The following is a 14,187-nucleotide window of genomic DNA, read 5'->3' as shown; positions in this document are numbered from 1 at the left end:
CTCCTCTTCATCCCCCTCCTCCTTCCAAAAGCACTCTCTCCACCTCCTCTTCACCCCCCTCCTCTTCCAAAACCACTCTCTCCACCTCCTCTTCACCCCCCCCTCCTCTTCCAGAACCACTCTCTCCACCTCCTCTTCACCCCCCTCCTCTTCCAAAAGCACTCTCTCCACCTCCTCTTCACCCCCCCCTCCTCTTCCAAAACCACTCTCTCCACCTCCTCTTCACCCCCCTCCTCTTCCAAAAGCACTCTCTCCAACTCCTCTTCACCCCCTCCTCTTCCAAAAGCACTCTCTCCAACTCCTCTTCACCCCCCCTCCTCTTCCAAAACCACTCTCTCCACCTCCTCTTCATCCGGTTCGGTTCAGTCTTTTCTCTGCGTCATTGTTCCTTCCTCCACCTCCTACTTCCTCCCGGCTCCACTTCCTGTTTCAGTCCACCTTCTCCACCTTACCGATGATCTTCTCCTCGTAGATGGGCAGGACGGCGTCGTCCTCTTTGACTTCTTCAAACACCACGCCACAGTCAAACTCATCACTCACCTTCTTAAAGTAGAACCTAGAAGACACACACACAATGAGTCAACACACACACACAGTGAATCAACACACACACACACACACACAGTGAATCAACACACACACACAGTAAATAAACACACAAGTAGTGCCCTACGTAGGGAACAGGGTTAGAAGACAAAACTTCATCGTCCACAGGTATTCACCCCTGTTCCCTTCATAGGGCCCATAGGGTTCTGGTCACAAGTAGTGCCCTACGTAGGGAACAGGACGCCATGTGGGACACCACCATGGTCTCCAGAGCTTAATCTCCACGGCGACAACCTCTCACCTGTAGAAGCCCTTCTTGGTGAGGAGCTCCTTGAACTGTCCCAGGGTCACCACGCGACCTTTGGCCGTGGTGCGGTAGGGGATTGGCTCGCCACAGAAGTAGTACGCCACAGTTACGTTCTCACACTGTGACCCCTGCTTCTTACTGCTTAGAGACTTCTGTCTAGAGGAGAGGAGACAGACAGCACTGCTTAGAGACTTCTGTCTAGAGGAGACAGACAGCACTGCTTAGAGACTTATGTCTGGAGGAGAGGAGACAGACAGCACTGCTTAGAGACTTCTGTCTGGAGGAGAGGAGACAGACAGCACTGCTTAGAGACTTCTGTCTGGAGGAGAGGAGACAGACAGCACTGCTTAGAGACTTCTATCTGGAGGAGAGGAGACAGACAGCACTGCTTAGAGACTTAAAGGCCTCCTGCTCGAACCCCCTGATCCTAATCAACACTAACCCCTCGTTCCAACCTCAACCCTTCCTCCTCTTACCTCTGTTTAGCCTGCAGCAGGGCGGCTCTCCTCCTCTCCTCCTCCAGTCTCCTCCGGGCCTCCTCTAACTGAGTGAGGGGGTTGGGTGCGGGATTGGGAGGCATGGTGGGGTCCTGGATGAAGGGGTGGGAGGGCTGCACGTTGTTCCGCAGCTGGGCGCTCACCCAGGGGTGCACTGCCCCAGGACGCTCCACAGAGCTGGGTCTCAACAGCTCCACACTCCCCTGGGTCTTCCTGGAGCCTGTGGTACTCCTAGAGGGGAGAGAGAGAGAGAGAGAGAGAGAGAAGGAAACCGAGGGGGGAGGGGGGAGAGAGAAAAAAGAGAAGGCAAGAGAAAGAGGGGAATGGGGAGAGAGAAAGAGGAGGTTAGTTAACATTGGAGTAAGTGAGGGACTGAGAGAGTGCGTCCTATGGTGTGTGTGTGTGTGTGTGTGTGTGTGTGTGTGGGTGTGTGTGTGGGTATGTGTGTGTGTGTGTGTATGTGTGTGTTACCCGTGAGTGTTCTTCTTGTGTCGTAGTGCCTCCCCCTCCATCATCCACTGCAGTATCTTGTGGTTTCTCTCCAGGTCCTCCAGCGGTACCTGGGCCTCCTGGACACGCCCCTCATCACCTTTACCTGTCGGCTCCGCCCCCTTCTTAGAGCCACGCTTCGATAGGGTGCTACCCTTACTGCTGGGGTGCAGGGAACACACACACACACACACAGGTCAGAATGGTAATGGTCCACATGATTAAGACTAGCTAGTTGACAGCGTTCTACATTAGTAAGACTAGCTAGTGGACAGCGTTCTACATCAGTAAGACTAGCTAGTGGACAGCGTACTACATCAGTAAGACTAGCTAGTGGACAGTGTTCTACATCAGTAAGACTAGCTAGTGGACAGTGTTCTGCATTAGTAAGACTAGCTAGTGGACAGAGTTCTACATCAGTAAGACTAGCTAGTGGACAGAGTTCTACATCAGTAAGACTAGCTAGTGGACAGTGTTCTACATCAGTAAGACTAGCTAGTGGACAGAGTTCTACATCAGTAAGACTAGCTAGTGGACAGTGTTCTACATCAGTGCGGCTGCACTGTTTTAGTCATGAAAATCGTGACTTGAGTCCGAGTCCTAGCCTCAAGTACGACAACACTGATAACACATAAACACCCCCAGGTACTAACCTATAGCCCATTGCGTCTATGGTCCCAGCCCCATCTGCGTAGTTGCGCCCCTTCCCGGTAGAGTAGTGGTGGGCCTCCCCATTCCACAGGCCGCTCCCCTGGGTCCTGGAGCCTCCTCCTCCTCCACCCATCACCACCTCATCCATCTGGGGCTCTTTGGGCTTGGTGCCCCTGGAGGGTAGTGGTAGCCATGCTTGTGGTGGTACACACCTGAGGGAACAGAGACATATAGGTTAAATAACTAGAACTCTACCTCTTAACCCAACAAAGATGCTGGTAGCCATGCTTGTAGCCATGCTGGTAGCCATGCAGGTAGCCATGCTGGTAGCCATGCTTGGAACCATGCTGGTAGCCATGCTGGTAGCCATGCTGGTAGCCATGCTTGTAGCCATGCTTGGAGCCATGCTGGTAGCCATGCTGGTAGCCATGCTGGTAGTGGTACAGCCTTTATGGACACATCCAAAAAGAGATTGGTTTAGCACTGGTCTTTGGTATATTTCACCTCTGTACCTGGGCCTGTACTTATAAAGCCTCTCAGGGTAGGAGTGCTGATCTAGGATCAGATTGACCTTTAAAATCATAAAGAATATGACTCTATGGACAGCACTCCTACTCTGATGCTCTGTTGGTTGAATACACTCCATCACATTGATTATACAACGTCAACACTATACATACGTAAACTACTGAGCTTGTCTGATGCTTTAAGCACGGAGATAAATGTTTTTAATGAAGACGCCAAAAATGACTAAAGAGGGAGCTAGAGATCATCATAGCCTAACCAGAAGGGGAAAAAAACGGTTCCCTCCCGCTGCAGGTCTTCTCGGGTTCAGCCATTATGATTCTGAAGTTGCTGGTAACAGGCTGATCCAGCGGTAGGCAACCTTCACCATGTGGAGTGCCAAGTCATCCTACCAACCTTCTCCATGTGGAGTGCCAAGTCATCCTACCAACCTTCTCCATGTGGAGTGCCAAGTCATCCTACCAACCTTCTCCATGTGGAGTGCCAAGTCATCCTACCAACCTTCACCATGTGGAGTGCCAAGTCATCCTACCAACCTTCTCCATGTGGAGTTGGAGTGCCAAGTTATCCTACCAACCTTCTCCATGTGGAGTGCCAAGTTATCCTACCAACCTTCTCCATGTGGAGTGCCAAGTCATCCTACCAACCTTCTCCATGTGGAGTGCCAAGTCATCCTACCAACCTTCTCCATGTGGAGTGCCAAGTCATCCTACCAACCTTCTCCATGTGGAGTGCCAAGTCATCCTACCAACCTTCTCCATGTGGAGTGCCAAGTCATCCTACCAACCTTCTCCATGTGGAGTGCCAAGTCATCCTACCAACCTTCTCCATGTGGAGTGCCAAGTCATCCTACCAACCTTCTCCATGTGGAGTGCCAAGTCATCCTACCAACCTTCTCCATGTGGAGTGCCAAGTTATCCTACCAACCTTCTCCATGTGGAGTGCCAAGTCATCCTACCAACCTTCTCCATGTGGAGTTAACTGGTCTAAGAACAGTGGGTTAACTGGTCTAAGAATAGTGGGTTAACTGGTCTAGGAACAGTGGGTTAACTGGTCTAGGAACAGTGGGTTAACTGCCTGTTCACGGGCAGAACGACAGATTTGTACCTTGTCAGCTCGGGGATTTGAACTTGCAACCTACCGGTTACTAGTCCAACGCTCTAACCACTTGGCTACCTGCCGCCCCCTACACTCTAACCACTAGGCTACCCTGCCGCCCCTACACTCTAACCACTAGGCTACCTGCAGCCTCTACACTCTAACCACTAGGCTACCCTACACTCTAACCACTAGGCTACCTGCAGAATCTACACTCTAACCACTAGGCTACCTGCCGCCCCTACACTCTAACCACTAGGCTACCCTGCCACCCCTACACTCTAACCACTAGGCTACCTGCAGCCTCTACACTCTAACCACTAGGCTACCCTACACTCTAACCACTAGGCTACCTGCAGCCTCTACACTCTAACCACTAGGCTACCCTACACTCTAACCACTAGGCTACCCTGCCACCTCTACACTCTAACCACTAGGCTACCTGCCGCCTCTACACTCTAACCACTATGCTACCTGCCGCCCCTACACTCTAACCACTAGGCTACCCTGCCGCCCCTACACTCTAACCACTAGGCTACTTGCCGCCCTACACTCTAACCACTAGGCTACTTGCCGCCCCTACACTCGCACCACTAGGCTACCTGCCGCCCCTACACTCTAACCACTAGGCTACCTGCCGCCCCTACACTCTCACCACTAGGCTACCTGCCGCCCCTACACTCTAACCACTAGGCTACCTGCCGCCCCTACACTCTCACCACTAGGCTACCTGCCGCCCCTACACTCTCACCACTAGGCTACCTGCCGCCCCTACACTCTAACCACTAGGCTACCTCAGGCCAGGTAGCCTATAGGACTACTACTAATCAGGCCAGGTAGCCTATAGGACTACTACTATGTGTAATCAGGCCAGGTAGCCTATAGGACTACTACTAATCAGGCCAGGTAGTCTATAGGACTACTACTAATCAGGCCAGGTAGTCTATAGGACTACTACTAATCAGGCCAGGTAGCCTATAGGACTACTACTAATCAGGCCAGGTAGTCTATAGGACTACTACTAATCAGGCCAGGTAGCCTATAGGACTACTACTAATCAGGCCAGGTAGTCTATAGGACTACTACTAATCAGGCCAGGTAGTCTATAGGACTACTACTAATCAGGCCAGGTAGCCTATAGGACTACTACTAATCAGGCCAGGTAGCCTATAGGACTACTACTAATCAGGCCAGGTAGTCTATAGGACTACTACTAATCAGGCCAGGTAGTCTATAGGACTACTACTATGTGTAATCAGGCCAGGTAGCCTATAGGACTACTACTAATCAGGCCAGGTAGCCTATAGGACTACTACTAATCAGGCCAGGTAGCCTATAGGACTACTACTAATCAGGCCAGGTAGTCTATAGGACTACTACTAATCAGGCCAGGTAGCCTATAGGACTACTACTAATCAGGCCAGGTAGCCTATAGGACTACTACTAATCGGGCCAGGTAGCCTATAGGACTACTACTAATCGGGCCAGGTAGCCTATAGGACTACTACTAATCGGGCCAGGTAGCCTATAGGACTACTACTAATCGGGCCAGGTAGCCTATAGGACTACTACTAATCGGGCCAGGTAGCCTATAGGACTACTACTAATCGGGCCAGGTAGCCTATAGGACTACTACTAATCGGGCCAGGTAGCCTATAGGACTACTACTAATCGGGCCAGGTAGCCTATAGGACTACTACTAATCGGGCCAGGTAGCCTATAGGACTACTACTAATCGGGCCAGGTAGCCTATAGGACTACTACTAATCGGGCCAGGTAGCCTATAGGACTACTACTAATCGGGCCAGGTAGCCTATAGGACTACTACTAATCGGGCCAGGTAGCCTATAGGACTACTACTAATCGGGCCAGGTAGCCTATAGGACTACTACTAATCAGGCCAGGTAGCCTATAGGACTACTACTAATCAGGCCAGGTAGTCTATAGGACTACTACTATGTGTAATCAGGCCAGGTAGCCTATAGGACTACTACTATGTGTAATCAGACCAGGTAGTCTATAGGACTACTACTAATCAGGCCAGGTAGCCTATAGGACTACTACTAATCAGGCCAGGTAGCCTATAGGATTACTACTAATCAGGCCAGGTAGCCTATAGGACTACTACTAATCAGGCCAGGTAGCCTATAGGATTACTACTAATCAGGCCAGGTAGCCTATAGGACTACTACTAATCAGGCCAGGTAGCCTATAGGACTACTACTAATCAGGCCAGGTAGCCTATAGGACTACTACTAATCAGGCCAGGTAGCCTATAGGACTACTACTAATCAGGCCAGGTAGTCTATAGGACTGCTACTAATCAGGCCAGGTAGCCTATAGGACTACTACTAATCAGGCCAGGTAGCCTATAGGATTACTACTATGTGTAATCAGGCCAGGTAGTCTATAGGACTACTACTAATCAGGCCAGGTAGTCTATAGGACTACTACTAATCAGGCCAGGTAGCCTATAGGATTACTACTATGTGTAATCAGGCCAGGTAGCCTATAGGACTACTACTAATCAGGCCAGGTAATCTATAGGACTACTACTATGTGTAATCAGGCCAGGTAGCCTATAGGACTACTACTAATCAGGCCAGGTAGTCTATAGGACTACTACTAATCAGGCCAGGTAGCCTATAGGACTACTACTAATCAGGCCAGGTAGCCTATAGGATTACTACTATGTGTAATCAGGCCAGGTAGCCTCTAATAGTCCACCCAGACGGGCCTCCTCAATGGACTAGTCCACCCAGACGGGCCTCCTCAATGGACTAGTCCACCCAGACGGGCCTCCTCAATGGACTAGTCCACCCAGACGGGCCTCCTCAATGGACTAGTCCACCCAGACGGGCCTCCTCAATGGACTAGTCCACCCAGACGGGCCTCCGCCAATGGACTAGTCCACCCAGACGGGCCTCCGCCAATGGACTAGTCCACCCAGACGGGCCTCCTCATTGGTCTAGTCCACCCAGACGGGCCTCCGCCAATGGACTAGTCCACCCAGACGGGCCTCCGCCAATGGACTAGTCCACCCAGACGGGCCTCCTCCAATGGACTAGTCCACCCAGACGGGCCTCCTCCAATGGACTAGTCCACCCAGACGGGCCTCCTCAATGGACTAGTCCACCCAGACGGGCCTCCTCAATGGACTAGTCCACCCAGACGGGCCTCCGCAATGGACTAGTCCACCCAGACGGGCCTCCGCAATGGACTAGTCCACCCAGACGGGCCTCCGCAATGGACTAGTCCACCCAGACGGGCCTCCTCATTGGTCTAGTCCACCCAGACGGGCCTCCTCATTGGTCTAGTCCACCCAGACGGGCCTCCTCATTGGTCTAGTCCACCCAGACGGGCCTCCGCAATGGTCTAGTCCACCCAGACGGGCCTCCGCAATGGACTAGTCCACCCAGACGGGCCTCCGCAATGGACTAGTCCACCCAGACGGGCCTCCGCAATGGACTAGTCCACCCAGACGGGCCTCCGCAATGGACTAGTCCACCCAGACGGGCCTCCGCAATGGACTAGTCCACCCAGACGGGCCTCCGCAATGGACTAGTCCACCCAGACGGGCCTCCGCAATGGACTAGTCCACCCAGACGGGCCTCCGCAATGGACTAGTCCACCCAGACGGGCCTCCGCAATGGACTAGTCCACCCAGACGGGCCTCCGCAATGGACTAGTCCACCCAGACGGGCCTCCGCAATGGACTAGTCCACCCAGACGGGCCTCCGCAATGGACTAGTCCACCCAGACGGGCCTCCGCAATGGACTAGTCCACCCAGACGGGCCTCCGCAATGGACTAGTCCACCCAGACGGGCCTCCGCAATGGACTAGTCCACCCAGACGGGCCTCCGCAATGGACTAGTCCACCCAGACGGGCCTCCGCAATGGACTAGTCCACCCAGACGGGCCTCCGCAATGGACTAGTCCACCCAGACGGGCCTCCGCAATGGACTAGTCCACCCAGACGGGCCTCCGCAATGGACTAGTCCACCCAGACGGGCCTCCGCAATGGACTAGTCCACCCAGACGGGCCTCCGCAATGGACTAGTCCACCCAGACGGGCCTCCGCAATGGACTAGTCCACCCAGACGGGCCTCCGCAATGGACTAGTCCACCCAGACGGGCCTCCGCAATGGACTAGTCCACCCAGACGGGCCTCCGCAATGGACTAGTCCACCCAGACGGGCCTCCGCAATGGACTAGTCAATCAATCAAATTTATTCATGAAGCCCTTCTTACATCAGCTGATAACTCAAAGTGCTGTACAGAATCCCAGCCTAAAACCCCATACAGCAATGTAGAAGCACGGTGGCTAGGCAAAAACTCCCTAGAAAGGCCAGAACCTAGGAAGAAACCTAGAGAGGAACCAGGCTATGAGGGGTGGCCAGTCCTCTTCAGTCCACTCAGACGGGTGTGAATCAGACGGGTGTGAATCAGACGGGTGTGAATCAGACGGGTGTGAATCAGACGGGTGTGAATCAGACGGGTGTGAATCAGACGGTGTGAATCAGACGGGTGTGAATCAGACGGGTGTGAATCAGACGGGTGTGAATCAGACGGGTGTGAATCAGACGGGTGTGAATCAGACGGGTGTGAATCAGACGGGTGTGAATCCGACGGGTGTGAATCCGACGGGTGTGAATCCGACGGGTGTGAATCCGACGGGTGTGAATCCGACGGGTGTGAATCCGACGGGTGTGAATCAGACGGTGTGAATCAGACGGGTGTGAATCAGACGGGTGTGAATCAGACGGGTGTGAATCAGACGGGTGTGAGTCAGACGGGTGTGAGTCAGACGGGTGTGAGTCAGACGGGTGTGAGTCAGACGGGTGTGAATCAGACGGGTGTGAATCAGACGGGTGTGAATCAGACGGGTGTGAATCAGACGGGTGTGAATCAGACGGGTGTGAATCAGACGGGTGTGAATCAGACGGGTGTGAATCAGACGGGTGTGAATCAGACGGGTGTGAATCAGACGGGTGTGAATCAGACGGGTGTGAGTCAGACGGGTGTGAGTCAGACGGGTGTGAGTCAGACGGGTGTGAGTCAGACGGGTGTGAATCAGACGGGTGTGAATCAGACGGGTGTGAATCAGACGGGTGTGAATCAGACGGGTGTGAATCAGACGGGTGTGAATCAGACGGGTGTGAATCAGACGGGTGTGAATCAGACGGGTGTGAATCAGACGGGTGTGAATCAGACGGGTGTGAATCAGACGGGTGTGAATCAGACGGGTGTGAATCAGACGGGTGTGAGTCAGACGGGTGTGAATCAGACGGGTGTGAATCAGACGGGTGTGAATCAGACGGGTGTGAATCAGACGGGTGTGAATCAGACGGGTGTGAATCAGACGGGTGTGAATCAGACAGGTGTCTTGTGTGCCATACATTTTATTTTTTATATATATATATTTGTCACTGCTCGACTAAAAAAAATATCTTGGTCGACCAACAACCTATCGACCAGTCGACTAAATGGGGTTTGCCCTAATTGAGTCTAACCTGGATAAATAAAGACGACATCAACACTAGAAGATGTTTATCATTGAGTCTAACCTGGATAAATAAAGACGACATCAACACTAGAAGATGTTTATCATTGAGACCAACCTGGTTAAATAAAGACAACAACACTAGAAGATGTTTATCATTGAGACTAACCTGGATAAATAAAGACAACAACACTAGAAGATGTTTATCATTGAGACCAACCTGGTTAAATAAAGACGACATCAACACTAGAAGATGTTTATCATTGAGTCTAACCTGGATAAATAAAGACAACAACAAGACTAGAAGATGTTTATCATGGAGTCTAACCTGGATAAATAAAGACAACATCAACACTAGATGTTTATCATTGAGACTAACCTGGATAAATAAAGACAACATCAACACTAGAAGATGTTTATCATTGAGTCTAACCTGGATAAATAAAGACAACAACAAGACTAGAAGATGTTTATCATGGAGACCAACCTGGATAAATAAAGACAACAACAACATACCTGCTCCCATCCCCGTTGGGTCCCCTCCCTTGGCTCCTGGCTTGTGACCTTTCACCCCTGGAGGCCACTGGGTTCTCCCAGAGTGAGGTGGAGGGTACACCCTCCGTCGGGGAGCGGGACTTGGGCGAGTGTCTCCCGGTGCCTGGTGACTGACACCCCGGCGTCTCCATCACTCTCTGCACGTGTTCGTCCAAGATGGCCTCCGGGTTCTCCTCGTGCGCGTCCTGTAGCGCCAGAACGCCGTTGTACGAGGTCTCTGAATAACGGGACCCGTAGTGGGGATAGAGGGACGAGGTGGAGGGGGGGAGGGGCTTGTTGCCGTAGGGGGGGAGGGAGTTTACCATGGAGACGTCGGCGTCGTCACCCTCCTCCTCCTATCACAGAGCAGGAGAGGAAAGAAGGGGCGGGGTTAGAGGAGAAGCAGGTTAGTGTGTGTGTGTGATGATTACCATCCAAACCACGCACACACACACACACACACACACACATCCAAACCACGCACACACACACACACTCACATCCAAACCACGCACACGTCACAGATACGTCACACACACACACATCCAAACCACGCACAGGCCACAGATGTCACACACACACCCAAACCACGCACACGTCACACACACACACACACACACACTCACATCCAAACCACGCACACGTCACAGATACGTCACACACACACACACACACACACACACACACACACACCCAAACCACGCACACGTCTCACACACACACACACACTCATATCCAAACCACGCAAACGTCACAGATACGTCACACACACACACATCCAAACCATGCACAGGCCACAGATGTCACACACACACACACACACCCAAACCACGCACACGTCTCACACACACACACCCAAACCACGCACACGTCACAGATGTCACACACACACACACACATCCAAACCACGCACACGTCTCACACACACACACACACACTCATATCCAAACCACGCACACGTCACAGATGACACACACACACATCCAAACCACGCACACGTCACACACACACACACTCACATCCAAACCACGCACACGTCTCACACACACACACACACACACACACACACTCATATCCAAACCACGCACACGTCACAGATGACACATACACACATCCAAACCACGCACGCGTCTCACACACACACACACACACACTCATATCCAAACCACGCACACGTCACAGATGACACACACACACATCCAAACCACGCACGCGTCACACACACACACACACTCATATCCAAACCACGCACACGTCACAGATGACACACACACACATCCAAACCACGCACACGTCACAGATGACACACACACACATCCAAACCACGCACACGTCTCACACACACACTCATATCCAAACCACGCACACGTCACAGATGACACATACACACATCCAAACCACGCACGCGTCTCACACACACACACACACACACTCATATCCAAACCACGCACACGTCACACACACACACTCATATCCAAACCACGCACATGTCACAGATGACACACACACACATCCAAACCACGCACACGTCACACACACACACACACACACTCATATCCAAACCACGCACACGTCACAGATGACACACACACACACACACATCCAAACCACGCACACGTCTCACACACACACACACACACTCATATCCAAACCACGCACACGTCACACACACACACACACACACTCATATCCAAACCACGCACACGTCACAGATGACACACACACACATCCAAACCACGCACACGTCACACACACACACTCATATCCAAACCACGCACACGTCACAGATGACACACACTCACATCCAAACCACGCACACGTCACACACACACACACTCATATCCAAACCACGCACACGTCACAGATGACACACACTCACATCCAAACCACGCACACGTCACACACACACACTCATATCCAAACCACGCACACGTCACAGATACGTCACACACACACACATCCAAACAACGCACACGTCACAGATACGTCACACACACACACATCCAAACCACGCACGCGTCACAGATACGTCACACACACACACATCCAAACAACGCACACGTCACAGATACGTCACACACACTCACATCCAAACCACGCACACGTCACACACACACTCATATCCAAACCACGCACACGTCACAGATGACACACACTCACATCCAAACCACGCACACGTCACACACACACACACACTCATATCCAAACCACGCACACGTCACAGATACGTCACACACACACACATCCAAACAACGCACACGTCACAGATACGTCACACACACACACATCCAAACCACGCACGCGTCACAGATACGTCACACACACACACATCCAAACAACGCACACGTCACAGATACGTCACACACACACACATCCAAACAACGCACACGTCACAGATGACACACACACACACACATCCAAACCACGCACGCGTCACAGATACGTCACACACACACACGTCACAGATACGTCACACACACTCACATCCAAACCAGGCACGCGTCTCACACCCCTCCCAGTACGTACCCGTCTGACCCTCTTCAGTCTCTCCTCCAGTCTCTCCTGTGCTTCTCTCTCTCTCAGAACTGCCTCCAGTCGACTGATGAGGTCAAGAGCAAACCTCTCCGGCTCAACGTGGACATCCTTTGGTACACAGTACGCACGCTAGACACAGAACATCTACCAGATCAACATCATTCACAGAGTCTACCGTTAAGGACCACAGAACATCTACCAGGACCACAGAACATCTACCAGGACCACAGAACATCTACCAGGACCACAGAACATCTACCAGATCAACATCATTCACAGGGTCTAGTGTTAAGGACCACAGAACATCTACCAGGACCACAGAACATCTACCAGGACCACAGAACATCTACCAGATCAACATCATTCACAGAGTCTACCGTTAAGGACCACAGAACATCTACCAGGACCACAGAACATCTACCAGGACCACAGAACATCTACCAGGACCACAGAACATCTACCAGGACCACAGAACATCTACCAGGACCACAGAACATCTACCAGGACCACAGAACATCTACCAGATCAACATCATTCACAGGGTCTACCGTTAAGGACCACAGAACATCTACCAGGACCACAGAACATCTACCAGATCAACATCATTCACAGAGTCTACCGTTAAGGACCACAGAACATCTACCAGGACCACAGAACATCTACCAGGACCACAGAACATCTACCAGGACCACAGAACATCTACCAGATCAACATCATTCACAGGGTCTAGTGTTAAGGACCACAGAACATCTACCAGGACCACAGAACATCTACCAGGACCACAGAACATCTATCAGATCAACATCATTCACAGAGTCTACCGTTAAGGACCACAGAACATCTACCAGGACCACAGAACATCTACCAGGACCACAGAACATCTACCAGATCAACATCATTCACAGGGTCTACCGTTAAGGACCACAGAACATCTACCAGGACCACAGAACATCTACCAGGACCACAGAACATCTACCAGGACCACAGAACATCTACCAGATCAACATCATTCACAGAGTCTAGTGTTAAGGACCAAGGAACATCTATCAGATCAACATCATTCACAGGGTCTACCGTTAAGAACCACAGAACATCTACCAGGACCACAGAACATCTACCAGGACCACAGAACATCTACCAGATCAACATCATTCACAGGGTCTAGTGTTAAGGACCACAGAACATCTACCAGGACCACAGAACATCTACCAGATCAACATCATTCACAGGGTCTAGTGTTAAGGACCAAGGAACATCTATCAGATCAACATCATTCACAGGGTCTAGTGTTAAGGACCACAGAACATCTACCAGATCAACATCATTCACAGGGACTACCGTTAAGGACCACAGAACATCTACCAGGACCACAGAACATCTACCAGGACCACAAAACATCTACCAGGACCACAAAACATCTACCAGGACCACAGAACATCTACCAGAGGGTATGAGTTAGGGTATAAAGTAATGTGAGGTAGGGTGTGAGGTAGGGTGTAGT

General features: G+C 51.5%; 1 pseudogene; it reads right to left on the bottom strand.

The window, feature by feature from the left end:
- Positions 1-286: 286 nt before the first annotated feature.
- Positions 287-14,187, bottom strand: part of LOC135531291 (axin-1-like) — a 42,521-nt pseudogene continuing 28,620 nt past the window's right edge.

Source organism: Oncorhynchus masou, unplaced genomic scaffold (assembly GCF_036934945.1).
Source record: "Oncorhynchus masou masou isolate Uvic2021 unplaced genomic scaffold, UVic_Omas_1.1 unplaced_scaffold_1574, whole genome shotgun sequence".
Lineage (NCBI taxonomy): Eukaryota > Metazoa > Chordata > Actinopteri > Salmoniformes > Salmonidae > Oncorhynchus > Oncorhynchus masou.
Note: the sequence above shows the minus strand (reverse complement) of the source record. Positions and strands in the feature narration are given on the sequence as shown.